This window comes from Carettochelys insculpta, chromosome 15, assembly GCF_033958435.1.
Source record: "Carettochelys insculpta isolate YL-2023 chromosome 15, ASM3395843v1, whole genome shotgun sequence".
Classification (NCBI taxonomy): Eukaryota; Metazoa; Chordata; order Testudines; family Carettochelyidae; genus Carettochelys; species Carettochelys insculpta.
This window is the reverse complement of record NC_134151.1, coordinates 40,116,139-40,130,241: the sequence shown is the minus strand read 5'-3', so window position 1 is coordinate 40,130,241 and position 14,103 is coordinate 40,116,139.

Sequence of the window (14,103 nt, the reverse complement as noted above, 5' to 3'; positions counted from 1 at the left end):
CTTTTTTGTCCAATAGGCCTGGTTCCCAACCCCCTGCTCAGTGTGGGGTTGGTACACCTCATCACACACCCTCCCCCTTAAGAGAGTGCCTGTGGATCATTCCTCCCCCTCTTCGTCCGCACTGAGGTGAGAAAAGTCTACATTTAGGTACACCTTCCCTGGTCGGTGCGCTGCCTGCAATGCATATGGCTGCAGGGACACATACCAGTGCATAATTCTTGCATGTGAGTCTTTCATTGTTTGCAGCCATTTAAGGGGTGCATGTCCATTACCAGGGTAAAAGTGTTGCCTAACAGGTAATAGCAGAGGGCATCAATGGCCCATTTTACCACCAATGCCTCTCTTTCTACAGTGGAGTACCTGGTCTTGTGGGGGAACAGCTTGCGGCTCAGGTAGAGGATAGGGTGCTCCACACCATCTACCTCCTGGGACAGCACAGCCCCCAGGCCTACCTTGGAGGCATCCGTCTGGAGGATGAATGGCTTGTCAAAGTCTGGCGGGGTGAGAACGGGTTCCCAGGTTGGCTGGTCCCTTAGTGCTTGGAGGGTGGCCTCACACCTCTCCAACCATTCCACTCTTCAAGGTCGTTGGTTCTTGGTCAGGTCTGTCAGTGGTGCGGCTAAGGTGGAAAGATTAAGGGATAAACCACCAATAATACCCCACCAGATGAAGAACTGCCGTACCTGATGCTTTGTGGTGGGCCTGGGGTAGTCCCGGAGGGCCTGAACCTTATCAATCAAGGGCCATACCTTCCCCTTCCCCATTGTAGATCCTAGGTACGTTACTTCTCGGTGGTCCAGGTGGCACTTGGTGGGGTTTGTGGTCAGTCCAGCTTTCCCCAATGCACGTAGCACCTTTTCCAAGTGGTACAGGAGTTCCTCCCACATTCTGCTGTACATGATAATATATGAGGCCACATACCCATCGTGTGGATTCAGTACCAGGTTAATAAGGTGTTGGAACATGGCCACTGCCCCGTGAAGCCCAAAGTACATTGTTGTGAATTGCTATAACCCAAATGGGGTTGGGAATGCAGTCTTTTCTTTTGCTGAGGGGATCGGCGGAATCTGCCAGTACCCCTTCAGGAAGTCTATCGTTGAGATGAATTCAGCCTGACCTAACTGCTCCAGTAGTTCATTCACCTGAGACACAGGGTAAGTGTTGAACCTTGAGATGGCATTTACTCTGTGGAAATCTACGCAGAACCTCACCAGCCCGTCGGGTTTGGGGACCAAAACGATAGGGCTGTACCTTCACTCTTTCACCATTCACTCCACCCCCAGTGCCAGCATTTTGTCCAACAACTCCTTCACAGTGCTCCACATTTTCCTATGGAGGGGGTGGTGGTTCTCTCTCACCTTTTGGCCTGCGGTGGTAGCAATGTGGTGGCTGGTTAGGTTGGTCCTACCTGGCTTATCCGACAAGACCTGCAGGAACTGGGCAACAAGTTCCAGCAGTTGTTTTCACTCTCCCCACTCCAAATTGGATCCCAGATCTATGGACTGGGGTTCTGGCTCTGGCTCTGGCTCCAGGGGGCAAGGGGCAATCATCCTGGCTTCCCTCTCCCTCCAGGGGCCTCAGGAGGTCACCTAGTCCAGACCCCAGCCTAAAGTAGGATCAACTCTGACTAAATCATCCCAGCCAGGCCATGTCAAGCCAGGATTTAAAAAACCTCTGGGGATAGAGATTCCACCACCTTTCTCAGTAACACATTCCAGTGTTTCACCACCCTCCTGGTGAAATAGTTTTTCCTAATATCTAACCTACACCTCTCTCTCTGTAATGTCAGGCCATTGCTCCTTGTTCTGCCATCTGTCACCGCTGAGAAGAGCCTCTCTCCATCCTCTTTAGAGCCCCCTTTCAGGAAGTTGCAAGCTGCTCTCAAATCACGCCCCCATTTTTCTCTTCTGCAAACTAAATAAGCCCACAATACAGGCCTTGCAAGGAAAACAAGAGAACACCACTGGCCATCACATACAGCCCCTGCCTAAGGCCTCTCCAACACATCAACAGTTATCTGCAACCCATCCTGGACGATGATCCTTCACTCTCACAGACCTTGAGAGGCAGGCCTGTCCTTGCCTACAGACAGTCTGTCAACCTTAAACAACTTCTCACTGGCAACTATAGGTCACAATATAATAACTCTAAACCTGGAACCAAACCCCCCAACAAACCTCACTGCCAACTCTGCTCATATATCTACACCAGCGATGTCATCCATATCATCAGGGACTCCTTTACCTGCACATCTACTAATATAATATGTGTCATCATGTGCCAGCAATGCCCCACTGCAATTTACATTGGCCAAACTGAACAGTTTCTCCGTAAAAGAATAAATGGACATAAATCAGACATCAGGAACGGTAATGTACAGAAGCCTGTGGGAGAGCACTTCAATCTCCCTGGACACTCAGTAGCAGATTTAAGGGTGGCAGTCCTAAAACAAAGAAATTTCAAAAATCAAATGGAGAGAGAAATCTCTGAGCTGCAATTCACTTGCAAATTTGACTCCATTAACCAAGAATTAAATAGAGACTGGGAGTGACTCACACCTTACAAAAGCAGTTTCCCTCCCTCTGGGTGTTAATATCTCCTATTAGACTCTGACAATGGGCCCACATCCCCCTGTCTGATCTGACTTGATTTTTTCTCCTTTGATACATATTCCTGATAATGGGCCATTTCCACCTTGCTGAATAGACCTTGTCAGCTCTGGGCCTCCTTTTTACTGGGACACCACTCTTTAAATACCCTCTGGAACCCCGCTCCCCCCCTGCCCCGTGGAAGTATAAGTTACATTGTAACGTAAGAAGTATACGAGTTACATTATAAAAATCGCACTATGATACAATGTTGCTTCTGAGCTCAAGAAGGGGAAGTTATGTTGATGCTGTGTAGGAATGTAGGGTGCGTTTCGATGGAGCCAGGTGTGCCCGGGAAAGAAGGAACCAGAGCAGTAGGTGCTAGACGGTAATTTATTAAGGTAACCAGAGAGTCCTTAACAGGAGATTGCTGAAGGTGATATGGAAATGAAGGTACATGACTGGTCTCGGGCTATGTGAGATGAGTGTGAGTCTGGCATTTTCTTTGTTTATAGAATCACTTTCTTGTGCTGTATAAATTAAGAGATCCCAGCCCCAGCTAGCAGGGGGGCTGGGGGGACTCACATTTCTGGATGTATTAGCAGAGTGGCTTTGCCAATAAACAGAGTGGTCTGACAAATTGTGAGTCTCAAGGCTAACTTTGACAATTTGGAGGTCCCACCGAGATGGCAAACGTCTTCGCTGAGGCTGCGTGATCCCTGACTGCCTTGCAGGATGACCGTGGCAGCCAGCGCCTGGACATTTAGTCTGAGCGGTCCTCCGCGAGACGGAAAGGTGCACAGCCACAGTGTGGTCTACGCTATTGAACCTGTTGGTTCCCACTCTGTTCTGGTTGGGATCCCGGGATCTAACTTCTGGAATCTGGTCCTGATCAGGTAATTATTCTTTCTGGGTTTTGACAGGTCTGAGGACTGTCCTGTCTCTGTGTCTATCCATCCTCCCTGTGGTGTGCTTGAGTCTGAGTGCCGTCTCCATCCGGGGACCGGCTGACCAAGGGGTTCCCATCCCCGCGGTCTGGATAAGTGAAATCTGCACAGTTGCAGCCACACCACACCTTGGGTATAACCCCTGGTGTGAAAGCAAGGGCAAGTGAGGCAGTAGCCTGTGGGCTCCTTTCTGTGTGTTGCACTGGGTACCGCTCTGACAAGCCCAAATGTCCTTCTTGTGTGAGTGGTGTGTGAAGTCCTCCTGTATGGGTAACCAGTCATCTAAGGTAGAACAGTTCCCAAAGGGGATGCTGGCTCATTTTATGTATTTTAGAAAGGGTCCAGACTCTTGTAGGTTTCTGGAGAAATGGTCTAAACTGTCCCTGGAGGACCCCAAATTGCAGTGGCCACTGTTAGGTTCTTGGGACAAGGACCAAGTGAACACCTTAAAAGACAAACTCGTCCTCCCAAAAACTAAATTGGCTAAAGGAGAGGTAGACTGCTTCATGCAGTGGTGGGAAGAGGCAAATCTTAGATGGACTGAATCAAAGCTCACAACTCTTAGAAATTCTAATGATAAACTAAAAGCCAAATTGGATGCAGTCTCTCCCACCACCAGTCCGAGCGCTCCCCTTTGCCCAGTCCTGTGTAATGATCCGGATCAAACCCGACCCCCACCGTACTCCTGCCCTAGTAAAGGAAAGGGGAAAGAAAAGCCCTCGGTAACTACCGATGATGAGAGCGGTGATGAGAATGAGGAAGATATCCTCATTGGCCTCACAGCCCTGCAAAATGTTATGAAAAGACAACCCAAATCAGACCATAAAAATTCTCCTGATCTCGCTACCTGGAAGAGAGAATCTGATGGGAGGTTGAAAAAGGACTCTGATAAAAATGTTGTGGCACCTTTATGAGTTCTTAAGATTGAAGGAAGTGAGCCTGTATGGAATTATAAACCCTGGACCCATATGGAACTTTTTTCTATAGTTAAAGGTTTTCCTAAGCCGCAGGAAAATCCTATCAAATTTGCTGAGGAGCTTCTGTTAATCTGTGAAACCTATGGACCCTCCAAGACAGACCTCCTCCAACTGTGTAAACTGTTAGCCTCTATCGGTCAGTATGAAAAATGGTTGACTGCCGCAGACTGGCCAGCTGAGGCACGCCATTCAACCGTGAAAAGTACTGGCCCAGCTATTGCATATACAGACCAGTGTAGGGCTCTTTGGAGCCACCTGTATGAAGCCATTCCTAGAGTGTGGTCCCCTAAAACAAACTGGACAGCCATACACTGCTGCAAGCAAGGGCAAGGAGAGAGCCCAGGAGACTATCGGACCCAGCTAACTGACATGTTCTTACAGAATTCGGGAATACAACAGCCTGATGTAAATGAACAGGGAGCCCTGGCACATGCATTTGTTGACAGCCTTCTCCCTGCTATAGGCAGTATGTTAAAACGAATACGTGTCGTGTGGGAGACTGAGACCATGGACAAATCGCAGGCAGTAGCAGAGCATTGCTCCCGCACTTTAAAGGGAAAGGAGGAACAGCCCTCCCAAAGGTTAATGGCTCTGCAAATGCAGCACTACTCAGGGCAGAGCAGGCAGCACTGGGGACGGGGACATGGTCATGGGGGGAGGCGTGGGGCTGGACCTTCGGGCATTTGTAACTACTGTAAGCAGCCCGGACTCTGGAAAAATGAATGTCCAGGCCGACCTAGTAACCGTGTAGGGAATCAGCTAAACCCTCTGCCGGCCCCGTCAGCTAATCCCCAACCCTACCTTGCGCCGCAACAATGCTAGGATGCCAGGGAACCTCAGGAAATTTTAGCTCCCTTATTACCTCTATCCCCTCCTGGGAAATGTGTCCTGACTATTAATGATCTTTCTCTCCCTTTCCTTGTCGATACTGGAGCTTCTCTTTCTACAGTCCGTACCACTGACCTACCTGCAGTTCCCTGATCTGCAAAAACTGTGTCTGCTGTGGGCATTACGGGAATCCTACCTCTCTTCCCCTTTCAAAACCTTTATCAGTTCAGGGTGGCCCCCTCTCTGAGGACCATGCAGTCCTCCTCTCTGATTCCACTCCTGTAAATCTTCTGGGTCGGGATTTGCTATGTAAACTTGGCTGTACTGTTTACTGATCCCCAGATGGTGTCTACCTACAAATTCCTCAGTCTTCCCTGTGTGATTCTGCAGCCTCCCTGCTGTCCGAAACTTCCCTTTCCACTCTGGTTCCTTGTTGCCCCTTAGTCCCATCCCTTGAACACCTAATTTCTCAGGTTCCATCCTCTCTATGGCCACTGCACCCATCTGAAGTGGGCTGATTAAATACTGACCCTGTTTGCATTACTGTAGACAATTCCAAACCTCTGCCTCACCTGTCTCGATACCCTTCAAATGCTGAAGCAGAGGCTGGTATTGCTCCAGTTATAACCACACTGAAGGAACGAGGCATTATTGGTCCCTGTTCCAGCCGCTGTAACACCCCTATTTTCCCACTTTGAAAGGCTGATGGTAAATTGTGTCGGTTTGTTCAGGATCTCCAAGCTATTAATCACATTGTCATACACACTTTTCCAGTAGTCCCTAATCCAGCCACAATACTGGCTTCTATTCTGCCGGATGCAACCCATTTTACTGTTGTGGATTTGTGTTTTGCTTTCTTCTCTGTCCCGGTTCACCCTGAGTCCCAGTATCTTTTGCCTTCTCTTATAAGGGTCAGCAACACACATGGACTACGCTTCCCCAGGGGTATACAGAGAGCCCATCTTACTTCTCCCAAGCCCTAGCCAGGGATCTTGCTGACCTAGTTTTCCCATCAAGGTCTACATTGATCCAATATGTAGATGACTTACTCCTCTGTCTCCTTCATTGTCTGCTTCAGAAACTGATTCGTTGGTGCTCCTTACTGCTTTAGCAAACAAGGGCCATTAGGCTTCCCACTCTAAACTGCAGCTCTGCCAAACCTCTGTCATGTACCTTGGCTTTCTTCTTCCTCAGGGTTCCCATACACTTTCTCCCACCCGGGTTCAAGCCATCCTTAGCTTTCCCCAACCTCGCTCTCCACACCAGGTCAGAAAGTTTTTAGGTTTCTGCAGGCAGTGGAGTCCCCAGTATGCTTCTCTTGCTAAACCGCTCCAGGAGCTTACTCGGTTCTCTGTGCCTGACCCCATGCCATGGCCCCCAGGAGCAGACGTTGCCTTTACTTCTCTTAAACAGAGCTTAGCTTCTGCCCCTGCCTTAGGATTACCTGACTATTGCGAGCCTGTCACCCTTTTCTGTCATGGACAATCTGCTTGTGCACTCGGGGTCCTTACCCAAGAGCATGGTGACAAAAAGCGCCCAGTCGCTTACTTCTCTGCCACCTTGGAGCCTGTTGCCCAGGGTTTACCATCCCCTGCCTGCGCACTGTAGCTGCTGCAGCACGCCTGGGCGAGATGGCTGAATCCCTTGTTCTCCATTCTCCTCTCACTCTCATGGTTCCCCATTCTACCGAAACTCTCCTACTGCAACGCAATACTGCTCACGTCTCTTCTGCCCACCTCACTAGGTACGAACTTCTACTGCTCTCAGCCTCACATATCACTGTAAAGCGCTCTTCCTGGCTAAACCCTGCCACTCTCCTTCCTTTGCCTGACGACGGTGAACACCACGATTGCCTTGCAACTGTCTCTGCTGTCACCGTCCCGCACCCCAATCTTTCAGATGTCCCTCTCCCTAACTCCGACCTTGTGTTGTTCACTGATGGTTCCTGTTTTAGCAACAACCAAGATCATCTCCTTGCAGGTTATGCTGTGGTATCACTCTCTGAAGCTATAGAAGCTGCGCCTTTACCCTCTGTAACTTCAGACCAAGTAGCTGAATTAGTTGCCCTAACCCGTGCTTGCTTCCTGGCTGAGGGACTCTCCGCTACCATTTACACTGATTCTCGATATGCTTTTGGGGTTGTTCATAACTTTGGCACCCTCTGGCAGGCTCGAGGTTTCCTTACCTCTGCCAGTACCCCTGTCAAGAATGGCCCCTACATTGCTGCTCTCCTGTATGCAGTTTTACTCCCATCTGCTTTGGCTATTGTTAAATGTACCGGTCACTCAACTGCAGATACTGAGGTGGCGAAGGGAAATGCACTTGCTGATGCTGCTGCAAAAAATACTGCCACTATGGAACCGTCACTAGATGCGTTTCTCAGTTCCCTCTCTGTCTCTGTACCACCGCCATCCCTTTCTGATCTCGCCCAGCTCCAGGACTCTGCCCCTGAAGCAGAGGGAGATGCCTGGAGTGCTCAGGGTTGTTCTCTACACCCCGATTCCCTCTGGCGCTCGCCTACGGGTGCCCTTGTAGCCCCTCTTTCACTCTACCCATCTCTGGCCACCCTGTTCCATGGTGTTTCTCATGTCGGAAAGGAGGGGATGGTCTCTGCTATGACTAAGGCAGGATGGTGGGCTCCCCATTTCAGCTCTTCTGCAGCCCGCCACTGCGCCGCTTGTATCACTTGCCAAAGCTACAATGTAGGCAAGTTTGTGAGGGTAACTCAAGGGTTTGGAGGTCTGCCTCAAGCACCGTTCTTACTCTGGCAACTTGACTTTGTACAAAGTGCCAGCAATATGAATTCATTGTGGTTCTGGTATGCCTGTTTTCAGGTTGGATTGAAGCTTTTCCCCGTCACAAAGCTGAGTCATTATCTGTTGCCAAATGCTTGTTAAATCATATCATCCCTACCAAGGGAATTCCTGCTCCTCTGTCCAGGGACCGGGGAATACATTTTACTGGACAAATTGTTCAGCATCTGGACCAGGTATGACATGTCACTCACCTGTTGCACTGTCCCCCTACCCACAGAGTGCAGGTGCAGTTGAAAGCTGAAACGGTGTGCTAAAAAAATAAGCTCGCAAAAATTTGTCACTCTACAAGGTTAAACTGGCCAGCAGCCTTACCGCTGGCCCTTACGGAAATTCGATCATCCCCATCTCAAAGGCACAAATTAAGTCCCTTTGAAATTGTTATGGGACGCCCTATGCGAACAATGGCTACCATTACCCCAGTCTCAGACCTAAACCTGACTCACAGCATGCTCCTTCAGTATTGCAAGGGGCTGATGCAAGCTTTGAGTATCTTCCATTCACAGATACAAGCAGCCTGGCCAACAAAACCCACCTCTGATGCCTGTCACACCCTTGAGCCAGGTGATTGGGTCAACGTACGACACCACCTTCGACAGCACGCCTTGGAACCCCAGTGGAAGGGTCCAGACCAGGTACTGCTCATTACCCAGACAGCTGTAAAGCTAGCCGGCATTGCAGCTTGGATTCACGCTTCACAGTGTCAGAAAGCACCGTCACCAGCAGACCAAGCACCACCTCAGGACCCCACAGAGCCAATGTTGGCTCCAGAAGAAGACGCAGAGGAACAGCCTGCAATACCTTACAACCTACGCCCCCGTAAGGGTTGCCAGAAGCAGATGGTAAGCAGACAGCAGGACCCAAGAAGAAGCAGTAGTAAGCCTAGTGCCTGCTGCCTGGTGGACATAAAACTGTGACTGCGGTTCCCTCGAGAGAGGTTGTCAGAACCAGAAAGGGTCTTGCCTCCAACATGTGTCCCTGGTGGAGCCTAATCCTTGGCTATGGGTGTCTTAAGGTCTGGGGAATCCGAAGGGACAATGACAATTCTTTTATTCAGCAGCAAGTGCGGATAGCTCAGACTCTCAATATCTCTAATTGCTGGGTCTGCAGCCACATCCCAGCTCACTCACGAGCTAGCGTTTCTGTCATGACAATTCCTCTTAATTCCTCAGACCTCACCAGAGGCCCTCATCCACTTGAAAAGACTTGGAAAAGAAATGACACTTGGGGATTGGTGAAAACAAATGTTTCTAAATGGATAAGTGTGGTGGAGGGAAAGGGCCACTGGTAATGGGTATGTAATGGGACAGGGCTGAATTTAGGGAGGACCAGCTGTCTCCAATATATTGTAACCCATGGTGTATGGGACTATTCAAATAAGATTGGAGAATGGCGGACCGGGTATGGAAATATGAATTTTTTTCTCAACCTGGGATCAAACAGGAAAATCAATCTCTTGCTCCCCCTATAGCCTCCCTGAGAAAAACAATAGAATCTTTCAATGCCATGCAAATGTTACTTCTCCCTGCAAGGAAGATTATCCTGTGCCCTTCCGGGGATATGAGTCCTCTTTTATAGACACCTATCTGTCAAATAGGTGTAGCCAACCTTTCCCAGCTTTTAATAGGGCATCATTGGGTCTGTGGGACAAAAGCTTATCCCAAGTTACCAGCTAACTGGTCGGGTATCTGTTATCCTGCTCAGCTTTTCCCTCAATTCCGTGTGCTTCAATCGCCTCCGTAATTTTAGGCGAAAAAGAAGGGATTTGTCAGATGCCCAACGGCATTTAACCTGGGAAGAGGCTATTGGTGGTTCCTTCATCCCAACGGGAGGAGAAATACACCATGCAGAAAAGGCTTTTAAGATTACAAGCAGTAGTTGAAATCATGGCAAATGAATCCCAGGGTCGAAGAAACCACAGCCCTTTCTCCAACACCACCTGTGCAACCACACATTTACCTCCACGATTCAGTGGTCTCTATCCGGACCCTTTCCTTCAACAGGGAGGATGGACAAGAACACCACTTGTGCTCCGTATTCCTCGATCCTTCTTCTCAGAGTTACATAATCTGCAGCGATCTTCTCAAGGTAGTTCTTGGCTGTGTCATTGGTTCCTACATGGAGTAGGAGGAAGGGGTTATAATCCACAGGTTTGATGATTTTTGGAAGTCTCTCTGCCACATTCTGGAGTCTAGCTCCTGGTAAGCAGCAAACTTCCCTGGATTCCAGGTCTGGACGGCAGATGGATGACTCCGTCCCACTTAGGAGGGTTTCCCTGACCACCACCATCTGTCTTCTTCTCTTGGGGTGGTGGTTGTAGAAGCCCCATCCCTGAGGCTGCACGTCCCATACCTTCTAGTCGGAGAGGTCTTCTGATCCCTTCCCTCTGAGACGTCTGCCGCAGCACTCTCCCCTGGATCACCCAGGCAGGGAGCCTGAAAGCATTTGCTTACTTTGACCATAATTGGAGGTACCTGAACTGGCTTTCTTCTCCTGGAGGTTACATGGTTCCAGTTTTCTTCCTTGTTCAGCACCGCCTTTGCTGGCTCCTCAGCCTGCTGTGTTTGCAGTATGAAGTGATCCCTTCTCTCAAGGGACTCTTCACCTTCTCTGATGGACGGTTAGGGTTGATATTTGCACCTCAGGTCCTCTAACCTTCTCATCCAAGATGGCGACCACCTTGCACGTGGTACAGACAAAATCCCTTCTACCCTGTGGGAGGAAGACGGACATGGCACATGCTGTGCAGCCCACAACAGCCGACTCGTCAGTAGACTTGTCACTGTCCGTTTTTTCCTTTCTTCAGAGAGTTCCCTCAGATGTTTAGTGCCGCCTTGAAGGGCAGAAGAGGAATAAAACTAGAAGAAGGAGACAACCAGTAGGGAGCTCCCTGCAAGGTGATCTCCCAGACAAGCTCCCTGTGAGCTGTCACCCTGTTTGCTGCTCACACTGTTCATTGTGGCTGCCTTCTTAAGGCTGCTGGCTAGCCCCAGCTCAGAGCCTTGCCTCCAATCCAGTCAGCCCTTGAAGGCACACCTGGACCAAAGTGCTCCCAATTCCTACCTTGCAAACTTATCAAACTGCCAAACACACCTCCAAACTGCCTCCCTCTGCAAACCTGCAAGACAAATGCTCTCGGATATTCAACCCACCAGCTGACAACGCAGCCCCCAAAAGCCACACTTACCTGAGTTACTCTCGCATGTTTTCCCAGGCAAACTCCCTGTTAGCTGCCACCCTGTTTGCTGCTCAAGTGCTGGGAGGAAGGGGGAGGCATAGGGAGTGCAGGGCTCTGGAACCCCAGTGTGATAGAAGTACGTGGGGAAGGGGAGCAGCCAGGGGGCCTGCAGGATGCAGATGGAGCCCCAGTGGGCTGCCTGTGTCCCCTGGGCAGCAGGTTGCTCACCACTGATTTAGTTAGACCCTCTTGCGGTGTCATCATAGGAATGTTGCCACCTCTATTCATTTCATTATTGCAGCTGATTTCTGAATCCAGTCATGCTCAGATAGCCATTAGGAAAAAAGCTGTTGCTTTACCTGTGGCTGAGGAAGTACAGCAGAACAGATGCCCAAGATCCAGTGCCCCTGGGCCAAATCTGCAACATTAGGGTCAGAGCCCACGGCTAATTACTACTGAAGGCATGACATATACTGAAGGACTCTGCCCTTTGTGCATCTGTTAGCGCTGGGAGCCCTTCCTGTGTGCTTATTTATTCAAATTACACCCCCATCAAAAATATTTTTGTCCAGAGAACAAGAGAGTGCACCAGTTTGTTTGCCAACCTCTTAGTCTTATTGGACCCACCATCTGACTTTTTCCCCAGCTCCAGGGTCTAAATTCAACACCTAAATATTTCCCCTCTTTCATCTGATGTTACTCTCAATAGATATGTCCTTTTTCAGGCCACAGAAATTAATTTCAGGGTACAACTTCCCTTAACCATCTATTCAAAATGACTGTGAACTAAATCTGTTTTGCAGCCACACAGACCAGCAGCCAGCAACCAGCCCAGAACATAAGATTTTTAACAGAGACATTTGATTAACTCAAGTCAGTTCTGACATGTGCTAGCAGCACTCAGGCTGATTGTGTCAGGGATCCCTAGGGCTCCATTATGGTTTCATGGCAATAAAGCAGGAATTGCTCTGTTTCTTTGCACAAATGCGAGATTAACAGCTAATTTTTTCCAGCCTAATGCTGTTTGGCTTTAGATCTGAGCGTCTCTGGAAGGGGTTTACTCCCAGTCAGAAGCTATTCGTCTGCTGTTCAAAGGCTATATTGGAGACAGCAGGACAGAGCTCCCACCTATCCAAGATTTTCTGCCTTTATTCTCCACCCAGCTATGAGAATACTCTACAGTGCAGTAATATGTAAGATGTCTGGGTCAACATGCGTGTAGCATAGGTTCCTGCCTCGTCTCACTCTCTCCTTTCAACCTTGATCGGTTCACACATTACAACCCTGAACATCTTTTCAGTGCACAACAGAGAAGTGTTACTTACAGTGCATCTGTCTGCCAAGAAGCTTAGAGCATGCTATAATGACAGGTTTATGTTCCCATTTTACAGAGGGGACACTGGTGCACAGAAAGGTTGTGTCATGGAATCAGTGAACTGGAAGGAACCTCAAGAGGTCATCTAATCCAGTCCCCTGCACTCATTGCAGGACTACCCATCCACACCACCCCGACACCGCTAAAAATCTCCAGCGATAGCAGTTCCATGACATTCAGTGCTTCACCACCCCGACAGCTGGACAGTTTTTCCTGATGTCAAACCTAAGCCTCTCTTGCTGCAATTTTAGTCCACTGCTTCTTGTTCTATCAAAAGGGTCAAAGGCGATAATTTTTCTCCCTCCACCATGTAAGAACTTTTTTAGATACTTGAAAGTTGTTATGTCCCCTCTCAGTCTTCTCTCTTCCAGACTAAGCAAACCTAATTCTTTCAATCCTCCCTCAAAGGTCATGTTTTCTAGACCTTCAATCATTTTTGTTCCTCTTCCCTGGATCTTCTCCAATTTGTCCACATCTTTCCTGAAATGCGATGCCCAGAACTGGAAACAATACTCCAGCTGAGGTTTCACCAGCACAGAGAAGAGCAGAAGAATCATTTCTCGTGTCTTGCTTGTAGCACTCCTGTGAACGCATCCTGGAATGATGTCTGCTTTATTTGCAACAGTGTCCCACTGCAGATTCCTATTTAGCTTGTTGTCCACTATGACATGTCACACAGTGAATCAGCGGCAGAGTCAGTCATAGAACCCTGGTCACTTATTTACACACCAGGTCTGCACTCCATCTGAAGAACTGAAATGTTCCCTCTGGAAACTAGGAATTGGATTTCTCTTTCAATAACTCACAGATTGGCTCTTGCTAGCAAGATACTCCTGTCACCCATCAGCCTGCTAAATGAGGCCTGACAGGATGCCAGGGAAAAGAAAGACAAATCTGGGAAGAAATCTGCCAATTAAATTAATGTTATTCATTTATTTCAGATAAACCCTAACCAAACTAGCTTGTGTCTGCACAAACCCAGCCAGAACTCAAGAGATTATTTTCTGTGATGAACAGGTTTCCATCAAGAATGATTTAAACGCCACGACTTTTTGCTTCTTCAACTGCTTACTTTAGAGCTTGTCTCCACTGTGCCAGGAATGGATGTTATAGTGATTGAGCCACCAGCCATCAATTTATCATGTCTGCTTAGACAAGAAAAATCAATCTCCAAGTGCTCTCCCATCCACACCATTACTGCACCAGGACAAGAAGATTAGCTGGTGTTGATGTAAGAGCAGCCCCTGCTGACCTTACCACTCATAAGATGCCTCAGCAAGTACATTGACTTCAGCTATCCTGTCTGCATGGCTGAAGTCATGTAAATCAGATCAATAGTGGGGGTTAGTGTAGACGAGGCCTCTGAGACCCTTTTCATTCGTACGTTCTGGGAAAAA